This window comes from Toxotes jaculatrix, chromosome 16 (genome assembly GCF_017976425.1).
Source record: "Toxotes jaculatrix isolate fToxJac2 chromosome 16, fToxJac2.pri, whole genome shotgun sequence".
Classification (NCBI taxonomy): domain Eukaryota; kingdom Metazoa; phylum Chordata; class Actinopteri; family Toxotidae; genus Toxotes; species Toxotes jaculatrix.
In genome coordinates, this window is record NC_054409.1 from 13,962,246 (window position 1) to 13,977,025 (window position 14,780).

The window sequence follows — 14,780 nt, forward strand, 5'->3', positions numbered from 1 at the left end:
CTTCCCATGACATGTCAATCTCACTTAGGCTAAAAGCTAAAGAAAATCTCAATGGCTACATTTTCACTGACTGCAATATTAATATTTTGACCAGATTAAGATTTTGAATTAGAAATTCCTGATTAGCCTTACCACAATAATTCCATGATGATAATAATAAAAATAAATAAATGATTTAAACATCTTAATTTGCTTCTGTATTTTTGCTGTATTTTACCTAAATGTATTTTATACGTACACTGCATAACTGACAGTTACAGTATTTTCGGAGAAGGTTTAAAGTTTAAAATCTTTTTTAAGAAATAAACCTGTTGTAAATGTTCAGATGTTTAAAGTAATGTTCCTGTTTAAAGCAAGCATCTCTATAAATAGAGCCTCTGTTTTCACTGTTCACACTTCATTAAGCGTATTATTATTGGCTGTAGTCCTCTGCTGCTTGTCTGGCTAATGGGTACATCACCACACATTACACTGTGAGGTCTCAAAGTGGTGAAACAGGCCCTTTGATCAGGAACTCACTGAGTGATTCACTAGAGACAAAGGCACCGCAAAGCACTCGTGAGAATCCAGAATGTGAAACTCTGAAAATGTGAAGGTTGGAAGGGTGGAAAATATATCCCACAAATTTAAGGGCACCGATGTCCTCAAAGGCACTGGGTGAGAATGTTGCTATTAATGAGTTAGGAAATGAATAGCTTAATGGTGGGGGTGACTCAGAACTGGAGAGCGCTTGGCTTTGTTCAAGGAGAGAGATAGAGAGTGCTCTGCTCTGTTTTCATCATGAAGCAAGAGAGGTCTCATGCTGCATATGGACCAGAACGCACAACCCTGACCTTGGTTGATGTGCAGATGGAGAAACAAGCACACACACTGACTGGACTGACCAGTCAATTTATGTGTTTATGGTTTCTGCGTATATCTGACAGTGTCAATCTAAGACTAACAAGCTCAATTTCTTCCAGGTTGTTGAGTCAGGCTCTTATACCACCCACTGTAACATAAAATGATGTCTTTGTTTATGCTTTGTTGCACCATTGCTTCTCAGTTTGACACCTAGCTTCTTTTTCTCACTATCAGTAATGGTTTACAAATGAGATGTGAAGGATTGGCAAATTTAGTAATGCTGTCAGCTGAAGGTTTTTGTTTTTTCCCTTTCATGAGCACTCTATTGAGAAAATGTGTGAGTCACTGAAGAACATTATCTGACCCTACGGTCAGATAATGTGGTCTCCATTAACCGATTTAGTCCTTTTTTTCTTTTCTTTTTTTTTAAGTTTTATAAAATGATTTACAAGCCTGATCTACATGCCAGGCTTTACCTCTGCCCAGTACATCTGTCAGAATTTCTGTGAAAAGTCATTGCATAAAGAGATTATCTTTAGATATAATATTAACTTCTCTAAATCTATTGTGACATTATGAAGCAGTTTAGTTTGTGATCTGATACATATGTCAATTCCATATTGATTATGCAGCACAGAGTGTGACATTTGTCAGTATCAAACTGTCATTACTACAACAGATTGCTGATGAATGTAGTTTAACGATAATCAGTCTTTTTCTTGAAAAATTGACTTTGCTTCTCCTGTCTGTCTTTTTTTTTTTTTTAAATTTGCTTGTAATGATGGCCTTGATTTTGCTGTATGCATTTTTTGTGGTACTTAGTCTATACTCAGGTTATTTATGGAAACCACAGGCTTCATGTGCTAATTAACTTTTAGCTTGGCTTTTCAAGGACCCATATTTGCATGCTGTCCAAGATGCAAAATGCAAAAGACCACCTGCACTCACCTTTGTTTAAACACCTTCTACGTGTGCCCCAAACCTCATTATGTTTTATGGTCACCACGTCTTGTCTTGACAGTTTTCCAACTGTCTGACTGTGAGGAAAAAAAAAAAGTTATGGTTATTTTTCATTACATTAAAGGTGCAGTACACATATGTTTGGCAAGATATCACGAATGCAGATACGATTTTTTTTAAACAAAGCATATAAAAGAAAACATGGCTTAGCAAAACTAATGTGTCACTGGTGGTATAGACATTACTCAAATACACCTCCAACATCAATGCATGCTCCAGCAGCCGTGCGCCTGTAACTGTGATGGGTGTGTTGTGCACATGTGCCTGAATCAGAGTTGTGAATAAAATTGCCCAAATCCGAGTGTGACCAAGAACCAGTTTGTCTTGCAGGACCACAATATGACATGCATTACACCAACCAACACCCACTTCAGTCATGCTCTATTATCTAAGGTGTGACCTCTAAACAACACATAGTATATACTTTACATTTGTTCTGCTTTGATTTTCTTAGCGGTGTGACTGTCAGTGCACCACTGTCAGTTTGCAGTATCTGGTTTGTCAGGATCCGCTCTGTCAGACAGCAAGAGATGTGTAATTACATATAACACAGAGGGTCATATTTTATGCATTATGGTCTGGTAGTGTTTACTGCTGTTCCACTGAGTTTCCTGACATCTTTTAACTCCACTCATAAACACTGAGCGAAGATACATAGATGTTACGTATAGATTGATGGTTGATATTTCCCTGTAGCAATTACAGTTGTTCTTATTGATTTACAATGGTACAAATTAACAAAATTATTTAATTTAATTATTAATGATTTAATAAATAGAGGACAGTTGCTTAGCTAAAACTCACAGCCCAATGTTAAGGAAGTAAAACGTGAAAATTTAATTAAGCCGTACTTTACAGAGCAGCCACTAGCTGTTAAGTTTTAATGCCCCCAGTTTCAGTCTTGCCCCATTTTTCCACAGTCTGTTGCTACTTTCTTAGACCACAGCTGCACTATGCTATCTCAGCATGGTTTATGTTCTTCAGTTCTAAAACAGGGGTGTGTGATATGGCAATCTTTAAAATGACTGATCATGAATGATTTGAAATCAGGAGATGAAAAGAACTGCGCTGTTCATAATCCCACATAAATCAGGGTTTCCTCTGCCACCTAAAAAATCTGAGTGCAAAAAAAAAGCACTAAACACAAGCCAAAGAGCGATGTGTTATCATGCTGTTAATACAAACTCAACATTTACTCCAGCTTTGCTTCACAATTAAACCCTGTGACAGCAAAGATAATCGGGTATGGGTCTATTTGCAAAATAGCTGCAGGAAGTCTCAAATGAGTATTAGTAAAGGAGGTTTTAATTGAGATTAGAAACCACTTTTCTGTTGATAATCAGTTTATACAAAGTAGTTTAAGGGTGAAAAGCTGAAGGTGGTTATTGCAGAATAACTTCCATCACAGTGATTTAAAGTTATCAACTTTTTTTTTTTCCCTGTGCCATGCTGGGCCGATAAAAGAAGACTGGGTCAGCGCTGTATTAGACATGGTTTGGAAAGTAGCTAATGTTGGGAGACTTCAGCAGACAGGGTAATAGGCAAGTTCTGAAATTCTCAAAGTCAGATTTGTCTTAGAGGAATAAATGACAGAAAATTGCCTGAAAATCTGTGATACAGTGCAGTATATTTCTGCATATTCTCTGTAAACTGGATTTGCTTTCGCACACACATATTTATGTGGCGACACACATGCAAATGTGAAGTGAGGGGCTGCTTCCTCTGCAGGGAGTGGGTCTTGATTTTCTGGTCAGTGATTGTCTGCACGCTTCTGTGTTTTCCCCAAATGCAGTAATCTTCAGTTTATTTCAGTATTGTTCAGTTCATTCTTACAATCTCTTCTTTTATTCTTCTGTCCAGGCATCATGTCCAATATCTTTTATTCTTTTTCATAGCTCAGGTTTTCTTGTCCCTGTCCTCACCAGTTATCCACTGTACTTTTTGGTGTTGTCTGCAGGAAGGAGAGGACAGAGTAAAGTGAATTAGTCAAATGTGGATGCAAAAGAATTACTCTTATTACATCCTCTTAATGGAGGTTTTAGTTTTTTAGCCCTTCATCTTTTATTGTCTCTGCATCTTTCTCTCATTTGCCTGTTTTTTTATACATAGCAGTGGGTTTGCGTGCTTGCATATCCTTGTGTGTTTGTGTGTGAATGCATGTGCGCAAGGAGTGATACTTAAATTACCATTTAAGTAAACAAACACATCTTGAATTGCACCTTATTTTTTGTCTCCTCCTTTGATGTCAGCTGGCTGGCGTCTGACTTTAGTCAAGCTAAACATGATCCTTAAGTGCCGTCAAACTGATTTTAACCGACCTTTGAACTTGTGTCTTCTCAGGTACAGAAGCCTGCCTGCTCTGACACTGTGACTCCAGACAGACTGGCTGGCTGATAGGCACTGAAAAAGAAAGTGGGAAGATAAACAGTTAGGAGGGCAGAGGGAGGTAAGTGAAATGAATAACGGGAATTCATTCGTATCTCCCTGCCTGTATGTCTCTGTACAGTATGCCTGCCACTCTGTCTTTCTCTGTATGTGAAGGGCTGCTATTGGGCTCGGTGGCTCATTGTTTATAGTGCTGCCCAATCAGCCAGAAAACAAGAGAAGCTCTGTAGCAGAGAGGTTGGTTCACACCCCTGCTGAGCCCGCAACTGAGTGTGTTTGTCTGTGTGCATGAATGTGAGTTTGCCATCAAATCAAGGGTCATTTTTTTTGTCCAACAACTTGGAGAGTGACAGATGGGAGAGGAGTCAAATGTCAAGAGCCATTTTCAGACATGTTTGCGAGTACATATCTACAGAGCAACAAGAATGCCTGCACAGACCTGCACCCCCCCAAGTGGAAACAACATACCATCAAATTTCACAAGTTTACACAAACCTTGTTGGGGAGAAATCTTGTACAGAGTTTAAATCTTCTCCCCCTCTCTCTGTTTATTTATATATGTTAAGTTACTACTATTGCCTACAGCCTGTCTGCTCACCTTTTCTGTACCCTTCTACGTATCTGAATAAGCAAAGGCCCCAGGTTAACCTTGTGGTCTAGTCTTCAGTGTCACAGCTGCACACTGAGGATGCTTTTAGGCTGAACACATTTTTTGATCACAGTTGCTCAGAGGCTGTGGTATTAGTGGTAGCTGTTCACTCATTGCTTTGGTAAACTGCTTACTTATGTATGTAAAGTAGCTTTTATGCAATTCACCCAGTGGCCTTCCCCCACTATCATCTCAGTGGGGGTGTTTTGGGGTCTGCGTGTGTGTGTTTATGTGTAAATAATTGATCGCTGTGGAGGTTTTAGTGGATTGCTGGTGAGACTGAACCAGGCAGGAAAAAGCTGCTCCACTGCTCCGATCCACACTGTACATAACATAACTACACCATGTCTGCGGTTGGTCAGTGGGTTCATTATGTTGTGTTGGGTGTCTTGCTGGTGTTAAGTCAGTTAGTTTGTTGTAGTGCTTCTGAAAAGACTAGTCAATGTACCTCAGAAAATGCACACAAACATTCATCTGCAACAACTTTGATAAGATAACCTTTCCTGCTTTTGCTTTTTCTCTATCTTATATCGTCATAAATTGAATATCTTTTTCTGTGTTTAAGTTCTGGTAAATTGTGAATTGTGATGGGAATTTTTTTTCACACTTTTCTAACATGTTATAGACTAAGTGATTAACTGACTCACTAAGAAAAATCAGCACAGTAAACGATAGCGACAGTTGTTCCATTGTATTTGTTTTTGACGGGTTTACAGTAATAGGTCACACCGGGTTTTCTGGTTAGTTCACATAAGATAAGCCTTGTTTCTCCAACCAGAAATATTTTCAGTTTCACATAGAACCACATGCTTTCATATTCACAGAAACTGACTGTTGTGTACATTGAAACACACAGAACTGTGAAGATGATTTATTGTGTTCTTGTGTCCATCCTACCACTCAGCCCTTCTATCTCTCCCTCTTTTTTCACACTTTTCTCTTCTGCTGCCTCCTCCACTCTCAAGTTTTTTTTTCCTGTTTTCTCTCCTTGTTTCTTCATCTAACTTGGCCTTCTATGACTAAATGTCTTTATGGCTTTATTTCATCCTGTTTTATTCTTGATTTTTCATCCTGTGTCATTCCTTCTCTCTTTCTTGCCCCTTAGCCGCAGTGTCCTTGAGAAAGCAGTGACTTTGCCGGTGAGCGCAGCAGAGCGCATCTCTCTCTTTCTCTCTCTCTCTCTCTCTCTCTCTCTTTCTCTTACTCACACACTCTCTCACTGACACTCACTCAACCCTCCAAACAGACACACACACACATATAGTGTACGTCCATAGCAACACTGTCAAGCAGAACCAGCCCTTACAAGTCTCTTCCTTTAGTCTCCATAAATAATTCATCACCAGTACCACTGGCTGTACTTTATGCAAATATTGACAAACGTATTGCAGATAAAAATTGAGACAGTCGTTTCCTGTGTTGAGCACAATTTTTGCCCACTGTTTTCAGAAACATATAGTAAGTCATCAACAAACTGCTGATACAAGCAAAGTATCTCAGAGGCATGGCAGAGTAGAGCTTTCCTCATATCAGTTTGGTCAAAAGAAAGGCAAAGGGAGTTGTTATTAATTACTTAATACATGTTTTCTTTAATGCTGATTGCTGCATTCAGACCCCACATTTGCTTGCTGTAACATAAAAGATCATGTATAACCAGTAATTTAGAGTGTCATTTTACCTCAGTTCTCACAGTTAAATGGTAAAACACTTAAGAAAACAGGATTTAATGTATAAGTTCAATTACTCTTCCTCATTGTTTGTTACCAAATTCAGACAAATTGCCCTCAGGTGATAGTGTGGTTAGCCTGCCAGTGTGGAAACAAGATCCCCTCATGCCCTCCTCCTCATTAAAGGTGCCCTCAACTAATCTTGGATCATGACAGCCCATTGTCACAGTTTTCCATAGCTTTTGAAATATAGATGGAGTCTGATTGTCTGGTTGTAAGATGAGATGATATAGTCTCTTGATGCTGTTTGTTCTCATTGGTCTCCGTTTTCCATTAGAATTCAGGGAGTGCGTATTGGGTCACTGCTTTTTCCTGCCGCCTTACGTGTTTTCTGTTGGGGATCAAGTATCTTGAGGTTAGCGAGCTGCAGTGCTATATCTGGCAGCTGTGTTGTTGTAATCGCATCCTGAATGTTTAGCTGAGATGACAATCAGATTTAAATTATAGAGTACAGTGATACTTCTACTTTGTGCTCTTCAAAACTTTAATTTCTTAACATTTTTTCTTTAAAAGGTGTCTTATCTTCTGTAATCAATATCCAAATATCTATACTAAAGGGGCAATGTTGAATTCATACTCGAAACAAATGGGGGGCAGTATATTACCAGAAAGTTGGGGTGTCCACCCCCTATCGTAAGAAACAAGAAAATTCTTTGGTTTCTCTTCCCTCCTAGTCTTCCTTTGTGCCATAATCAAATAGCCATTGGGCATACTGAAATAAATCTTGGTGAACCACTGCATATGCATCTGAGGACAGATTGGACACCACAGTGCCTCTCGAGGTACAAAGTGGTATTATGAGAGAGGACAGACTGGGGCTAGCATTCTAACTTCAGCAGATAGCTTTGCAACACAATACATAGACATCTCTGACATAACGTCAGAATTGTTATTTGTTCACATTCTGTTAATAATCTTAATTTTTGACTGTTTTACTCTAAAATGTTTTGATGTTGTCATCTCTCTCTCTCTCTCTCTCTCTCTCTCTCTCTCTCTCTCTCTCTCTCTCTCTCTCCCTCTCTGTCTGTGTATCTCTCTCACCCTTCCTTATGTGTGTCCCACGTTCAGCTGTAAATGCTTCTGTAGTCATGGCGACCAATCCCAAGGGGAAAAGTTGAGCCTGACTGTCTTTCTCTCTCTCTTTTCCCTCCTTTGTCTTATGCCTGGTTGCATTATAACGCCTTCCTTACAGGCAAACACAAAGACAAACACAAGCACATCGAAATCTAAAAAACAGAGGAGATCTGTTTGGTGTTTTGGTGTTTGCTTTGGTGATCAGTTAAGTGCTGATGTAAAAGAAGTGACCTAATTACAGAGAAACACTAAACCTGTTTTTTACAGTTTCGTGCTTGCTTGCGTTCTCACTCCATCCTGGTCCATATTGAATAAAAAAATGTTTTTGTGCATTTTAATTTGAGTTTCTCTCATAATTAGAGCTTCCTTTCAGGGCGGGGGGAATATATATGGAAAAGTAAATCTCGGTTTAGAAATAAATGTAACTTTCCTTTAATCTTTAAATCTTAGTCTTTGCTTTTAATGGGGTTGGCCTTGGGCAAGACTCGGGCTGGAAGACAAACTGGAAAATTAAAAGAACAGGGAATTCAATTTTCTGAATTCATAATAATTAATTGTTAATTATTAATAACAAATCCTGTTCCTTTGGCTAGCTAGAGCTTGTTTCTGAGTTAAATTAAAATATTTTGTTACGTGTGAAGAGACATCTGTAATAAAAACATCAGTCTCTCAGGCTTTTCTTCTCTTCATCCCTTCCTTCTGTTTCTACCTCCTTTATCCCTTCATACTCTCTCCCTTGTTCTTTCATCACCCCTGCCTCCCCTTCCTTCCTTCCTGTCCCCACCTTTACCCTTCATCCATTTTTGCCCTTCTCAGTTTCCCATTGTCCTCAGCTCCTCTACCAGTTCCCTCTCTTATACTCTTGTTTCTAACCTGCTTTATGCTTTTTCTCCCTCTCTCCCACTGTACATTCCCATCAGTTCCACCCCCTGCTCTCCTCTCTCTCTCCTCCCATTCCTTCCTTTCTCCCTCTCGGCCCCTTCGTCGTTTCCCCTGAGTCGGAGAGACAGACAGGAAGGAAGTGTGTAATGAAACGGCCATATCGAGCACACTGCCCAAATTGACCTGGAATGAATGGAGTCACTGATCAGCTCGTGCTAAAGCACAGTAGATGAAGAAGTAGGGGGGTGGGGGAGAAAATGGAGTTGGCTAATGTAGCACACAGACAGGTTTCATACAGAAACATGGTTATTTTGTCTATCTTTGGATTAAAGCGCACAATACACAACACAATATGTGTGTTTCCTTGGGAAGTTATATAAAACAGTTTTTCTGTTATCTGTGAGCTTTATTTGAGACAATAGATGAGGACAGAAAAATATTTTTACTGCTGTATTGTGCCTGAAATCGATAGTAGGCAAAGTCCATGAATTTAGTCATTTCAGCTGAAGAGGAGGACACAATCTGCATTCAAGAGATTTTCTCTGCTGTTTGAACAGAGAACAGTGAGGCAGACAGGCGAGGCAAACAGCTAAAGAGAGTGAAAATTAGAAAAACAGTGACAAACGGGGAGAGACAGAATGACGGGACACACCCGTACAAGTCACTGAAGTTTTTATATGTTTATTGTGCATCCTGAGTCCATTCTGTGAAATTAATTTCTTAAAAATACTTGATCCTTCGATGTAATTTGGTTTTCGTAATATATCTCGCTAATCTCCTCATCTGGCACCACCCTCCGTTCTGCTGCTTTTATTAATGAAAATTGACACGGAGAGGGACACACCACTGGAATACCAAGTAGTAGGTTACTACGCATGGCTTTTTTGAATTGTACAGTAGAAGTCCATTAGGGAATTAGATCACATCTGGACAGCACTAGATGTCCTCATTCTCCCACAACTCATAACATGTTTCATAATTGAGAAGGCTTCATCAGCATTACATCAACAACAATGTCTGACCTCAATTCTGGCAGACCTGTTTTGATCTTTCTGTCACCCACTTCGACCTCAACCTGACCTCTAGGAATATAACATTTTGGATTTTCAGGTGTTGTGATGAGATAGTATCACCTTGCTAATAACTGTCAATGGAGAAATTGCTGCTCAATCATACAGTCTCCAGCATCATGATTTTTTTTTTTCCCATACCCCTATGCAGTGCATTTACATACTGGCCACTGATGCAGATGCACCAAACCTGAGGTTAAAATCCATGTTCAAAGACTTGATGTATTCTTTCTTTCTTCTTTCTTTGTCTCTGCTTCCATCTCTGTCTTCTTTTCATTGTTTTGTTTTTTTTTACAATTTGACAACAAGTGTCTGTTTGAATATATGTTTATAACCAGTTACAAATGCACAAACCTGCTCGGACACACACACACAGAAACGGGAGGGAGTGTGACAGCTTTGTGTGTTGGCAAACTTGAGCTTAGCAGTAAAGAGCCTTTCAAGCAGGATTAAGCCGCTAAGTGTCAATGGAACAGACAAGTAGGCCAAAGACCACTAGGATATCACTTACACTGCAACAAGCAGCATCAGTGTGTGTCTGTGTGTGTGTGCTGTAGTATGTAAAATAGGTACAAGGAAGTGTGTGGTAAATTATTTGTGGAAAAACAGAGGAGGAAACCAGCAGGATGCACACACACCGCGCACACATTCACAAGTCTTCTCACAGACTATGGACTGTGGAGCCTCGGCAGAGCCCTGGCAGGACCATCTGTTCCTGCTGAAATCAGCACAGCAGGAGCCTACTAGTGCACACACATACACACATAGATATGCACACACAAATACACACAGTTGCAGCATGCTGGCATAGTGATAGTCTATTTATTCTCCACACTGACGCAGGACAGTACTCAACTGTGAGCGTGTGTGCAGTTAAGTTTTCAGTTAAAAGAAAGGTAAGCCGTGGAGATGACAGATGTAACTGAACTGATTAATGAGAGACAGATAGATAGATAGATAGATAGATGTGCACACTTGCACAAATGCATTCATCTATCCTTGTTAACCTGTGACCCAAGTCTCTCTAGTCTGACCCACCGTCAGCAGAAAGTGCGCATACATGCAGCTTTCTCCATTTTAATAATCGACCGAGGGGAGTTACGCTCCCGTGTCAGTGTTATCTGTTTCCGTCCCAGAAGCAACATCAGCATTTTCTCTGCTTTCCACCATCTCATCAATACTCTGCGCTCTGACCTCCCCTGGCCTGCACCTGGACCCAGTCAAGACAGAACTACAGAAAAGTAGCTTAAAACATATGCAGGGTAACAGAGTGTCTTCCTTCGAGGCGAGCAGTGAATACACAGTTCTGTAGCTTACATTAGGAAAGCCTATACCTACAAATACAGAGACAAAGGTGAAAATGGAAACTAAAGGGAGCTCATCTGTCACAGAAATCAATGATTGGGTTCAACAAAACTTGATCTAACCTTGTTCTGCTGTTAATATAGATTAAGATACCAGTTTCAATCAATAAAGTAAAGCATGGTCATTTATCTTCATATTTCTAAGGCACCTACATTTGTTCACTCTATCAGTTTGCACAGTGTATGGTGTGTTTATATACTGTGTTGTGGAAGTTATTCTTATTGTTGACATTACTGGCCCATTTCTTGACAGTAGGTTCTCAAAAGAAGCAGAGGACTTAATTGAAGGTATTAGCCATTGGACTGCTGAACTGTTATTGTTTCACTGTAATTTAGCAAGAATATACAAAAGGTAAAAAGATATAAATTCCCAATAAATAAAGTATATTTAAATTTAATTTATATAAAAAAATGACAGTTTACATGTTGTTAAACACCAAAACAGCTTACAAAAACTGAAAAACCTAAAATAATTTTTTATTTTTTTTAATTTATTTTTTTAAAAATCAGATTGCTGTTAACAAAATCCTCATTTTAAGGTAAGGGTTTATTAAGACGCCACGGTGCACAAGTGCTAGTAAATTCGAGCATGATCAGATATAACAATAGCATCATATTTACATTCAGATACAGATATAGTTAGTCTGTTATCAACCAGGAAAAGGTTGATATGGGTAAAAGTACGAACATGGGCAGAAAAAGGGAATATTCCCTTTTAAAAGAGTTTGAAAAGCACCAGGCGTCAGAGACAGGAAACTCCTTCATGAAGGACGGGATTACTTTGGCAGACTTCGAAGGCATACAAACATTAGAGGAAGAACGATCCAACTGAGGATTAAGCCAGCAGTTAAAGTCTCCTCCTAATATTCAGTAATGTGAGGACGTATCAGGGAGCGTTAAGAAAAGATGTTTTTAAAAAAAGCCACACAAGTATTATGAATCTTGTCAGTAACTAAAATGAATCTACCATTAGCATCAGAAATAACATTTGAATGTACAAAGGGAACAGATTTTATGCAGCAGGGTAGCCACACCTCCTGATTTTACCTGAAATGAGGAACAGCAAGTCTGACCTACCCATCCCTTCATCAATTTTAAATGAAGCATAGGCTTTAAGATGAGTCTCATGTGAAAAAGATTAAATGGGCACCCTGGTGATGGAGATGATGTAATACCGTGGTACAGTTTATAGGGTTATTAAGCAATTTACTGTTAAAGCAGGTGAATTTAATGTCTCCCCCCGTTAGACAATGCCGTTAAATTAGGTTGGGTCACAGTTATGAATTAGGAGCGCAATATAAGAATGAGAGTGATGGTCTGCAGCAGCACTCAAAGCAGATACTTGACCGACTGAAAGAAGAAGAAAAAAACAAAAGGAGAAAGAAATGAAAAAAAAAAATCACACACACACAAATTATAAACTCAATAAAAGTGGGCTTACAGCCAAGCCAGATATACACAGTTAAACCTCAAAAGTGCAAATAAACAGACCTGATGAACAGTAGAGGAACAATCAACACAAACTTGCAGCATCAATCGACTGTGCCATTTAGGAGTAGCACCTGCAATGTTATAATTTTTGTAACTTAGGTAATTATACACATTTAAGCATCAAAGGGTGTATTCAAGTAATCACAGTAAATAATAGCATTGGCGCCTTTCAAGCATAGACCACCAACCACGTCACAGAGGCACCCGCGGTGAATGGAAGTATGTAGCTGACAGAAACCTGTTATTGTGACAGAAGTGGGTCTGTGGTGTTCAGCCATGACACCAGCAGGACAATAGGTACATGATTAACAATACAAGGAGCAATGTCTGTACGGGAAACTGGTTTTCAATTGCAAGTGGGCAGTTATAGCAGAAAGCTTTATGCACTATTTTGTAAATAAAATAAAAATCTGAAGGGACTCTGTTAGCACATCATCTCAAAAGAAACAATAAACAAACACAAACCAATAAGGATGACAAACAAAATTGAATGCGACAAAGTCCATTGTAGTACAAGAAAGAGATTGAACAAGGAGTTAACAACAGATGGAAAACATAAGAGCAGTAAGAGTGCTAAGATAAATTGGAACAGACCCGGTGCATAAGTTAAGATCAGGGGGGAAATCAGTGTGGTAGTCAGTAGGAGAAGTAATTGCTTTTGTGCGTGTGTGTTCGGTAGAGTCAGTGTGTGTCCACTGTGATACACACTGAGAGTCCTGTTCGCTTGTTTGTGAAACAGATCTGTCCATCTGTATTTGACGTTTATTCAGAATATGTGAATTATTTCCCCTTGTTCCTGAAAATATCAATAAATGAAACACTTATCAATAAGTGTTTCAGAAGTCTGGTCTGCCACTGAATAAAACAAAAACACATGGGATAAATATATTGAATATTATACCAACTATAATGTTAACATATATCGGGTGATAAATGCAGTGCTTTCAATCATATATAGAAAAATAGTTGATTCTGATACAAGCCCTCAAGTAAACAAAAATATTTATGAATAAATATGTTATGAAAAGCATGATTTTCCTGCAAGTTAGTCTGAATCATTGTATCTCAAAATGTCACATTTGCAACTTTTGTAATGGAGGAATTAATGAGTCCTGCCTGCAACCAAACAAAAACAGAAAATTAAAATTTTAACTCAAGAAAAGGACAAATGACTGCAAGAACAAGACAAAATGGAAGTACCTCTGACGTGATGATAGAAAAGAAAAAGACTTGACAACACCACAAGTATCAGAACCACAGGCAGCACACGAGCATTTCATTAGTGTCCAATCAAAGGTGTAAGTAGTTCTCTCATTCTTTTTTCTTTTTTCTTTTTGCAATTGCATTCACCTTCACTCCCAGGTGTAAAACGGTTCCTGATTAAATGACTGGGATGAAAACCAGCAGCAGAGAACAACCAGGTTGTTCTGAGATCTGGAATCCAGAGCCATAGTTTTAAATTAAAGTGTAATGCTTTAATGGGCCTAATCCTGACAGTGTTTTCAGGTTCCAATCGGCCACCAGACAGAGGCACAGAGAGAGAGACGGAAACTATCTACAAACGAGTATAAATTCTGTACACTGTATGCATAGACCGCTCCAAGATTTGAGAGAGATGCAACCAAGAAGTGACAGGAAATGAAGACATCAACACATGGCCTGCACCATTACGGACATGCAGTGCATACATGACACCATTTCCCCTTTTGTCCTTTACTCTAATATCCATTCAGCATGTGTCTAGTGTGCTGCAAAGTCCTGAATTAATAAGACATAATGCAGATATCTCCAGCATGCTACTTACTCCTGATCTTATCTCTACTATATAGGTTGTATGTTAAGATGTGATGAGTGCATGAGCACTGATACCTTTGATTAGTTATGTGTCTTCACAATTTTATGTTGGCTCTTTTCTGTGCATGATCTGTTTGTGCAAATGAAAACTTAAGAATCTGTTGGCTGGAAGAAAACTTTGTTCATGTGCAAAACACAAGGCCTTTTTTTGTTTATTAGCACTGACAGTCTCAAAATCTGTAAGACAGTTTACAAACATTCTTTCTCTTCCTTTGCATTTCTGTTAAAGGGGAATCTCACTAGTCTTCTACCTTCTTTTCCTTGCGAACTATGGCATTGTTTGCATGTTAATTGCTTTTGCTGGTGTTTTCATAACCCAAGGATTGATTCCTCAAATCTCATCAGTCAGAGGTTGACAGAAGCCTGTTTTCCACCCCTCTTTCCTGCAAGCAATCAAGGGTAATCTCTCCAGTGCATTTCC

The 14,780-nt window shown here is 39.0% G+C and overlaps 1 protein-coding gene across 2 annotated transcripts in view; it reads left to right on the plus strand.

Annotated features, from left to right (window-relative positions):
- Positions 1-14,780, plus strand: part of LOC121195681 (spermatid perinuclear RNA binding protein) — a 73,937-nt gene that overhangs the window by 21,659 nt on the left and 37,498 nt on the right. For both annotated transcript variants that reach the window (XM_041059306.1, XM_041059307.1), the window contains exon 2: positions 4,204-4,309. The gene's annotated coding sequence lies outside the window, so the exon portion shown is untranslated. The remainder of the gene's footprint in view (positions 1-4,203; positions 4,310-14,780) is intronic.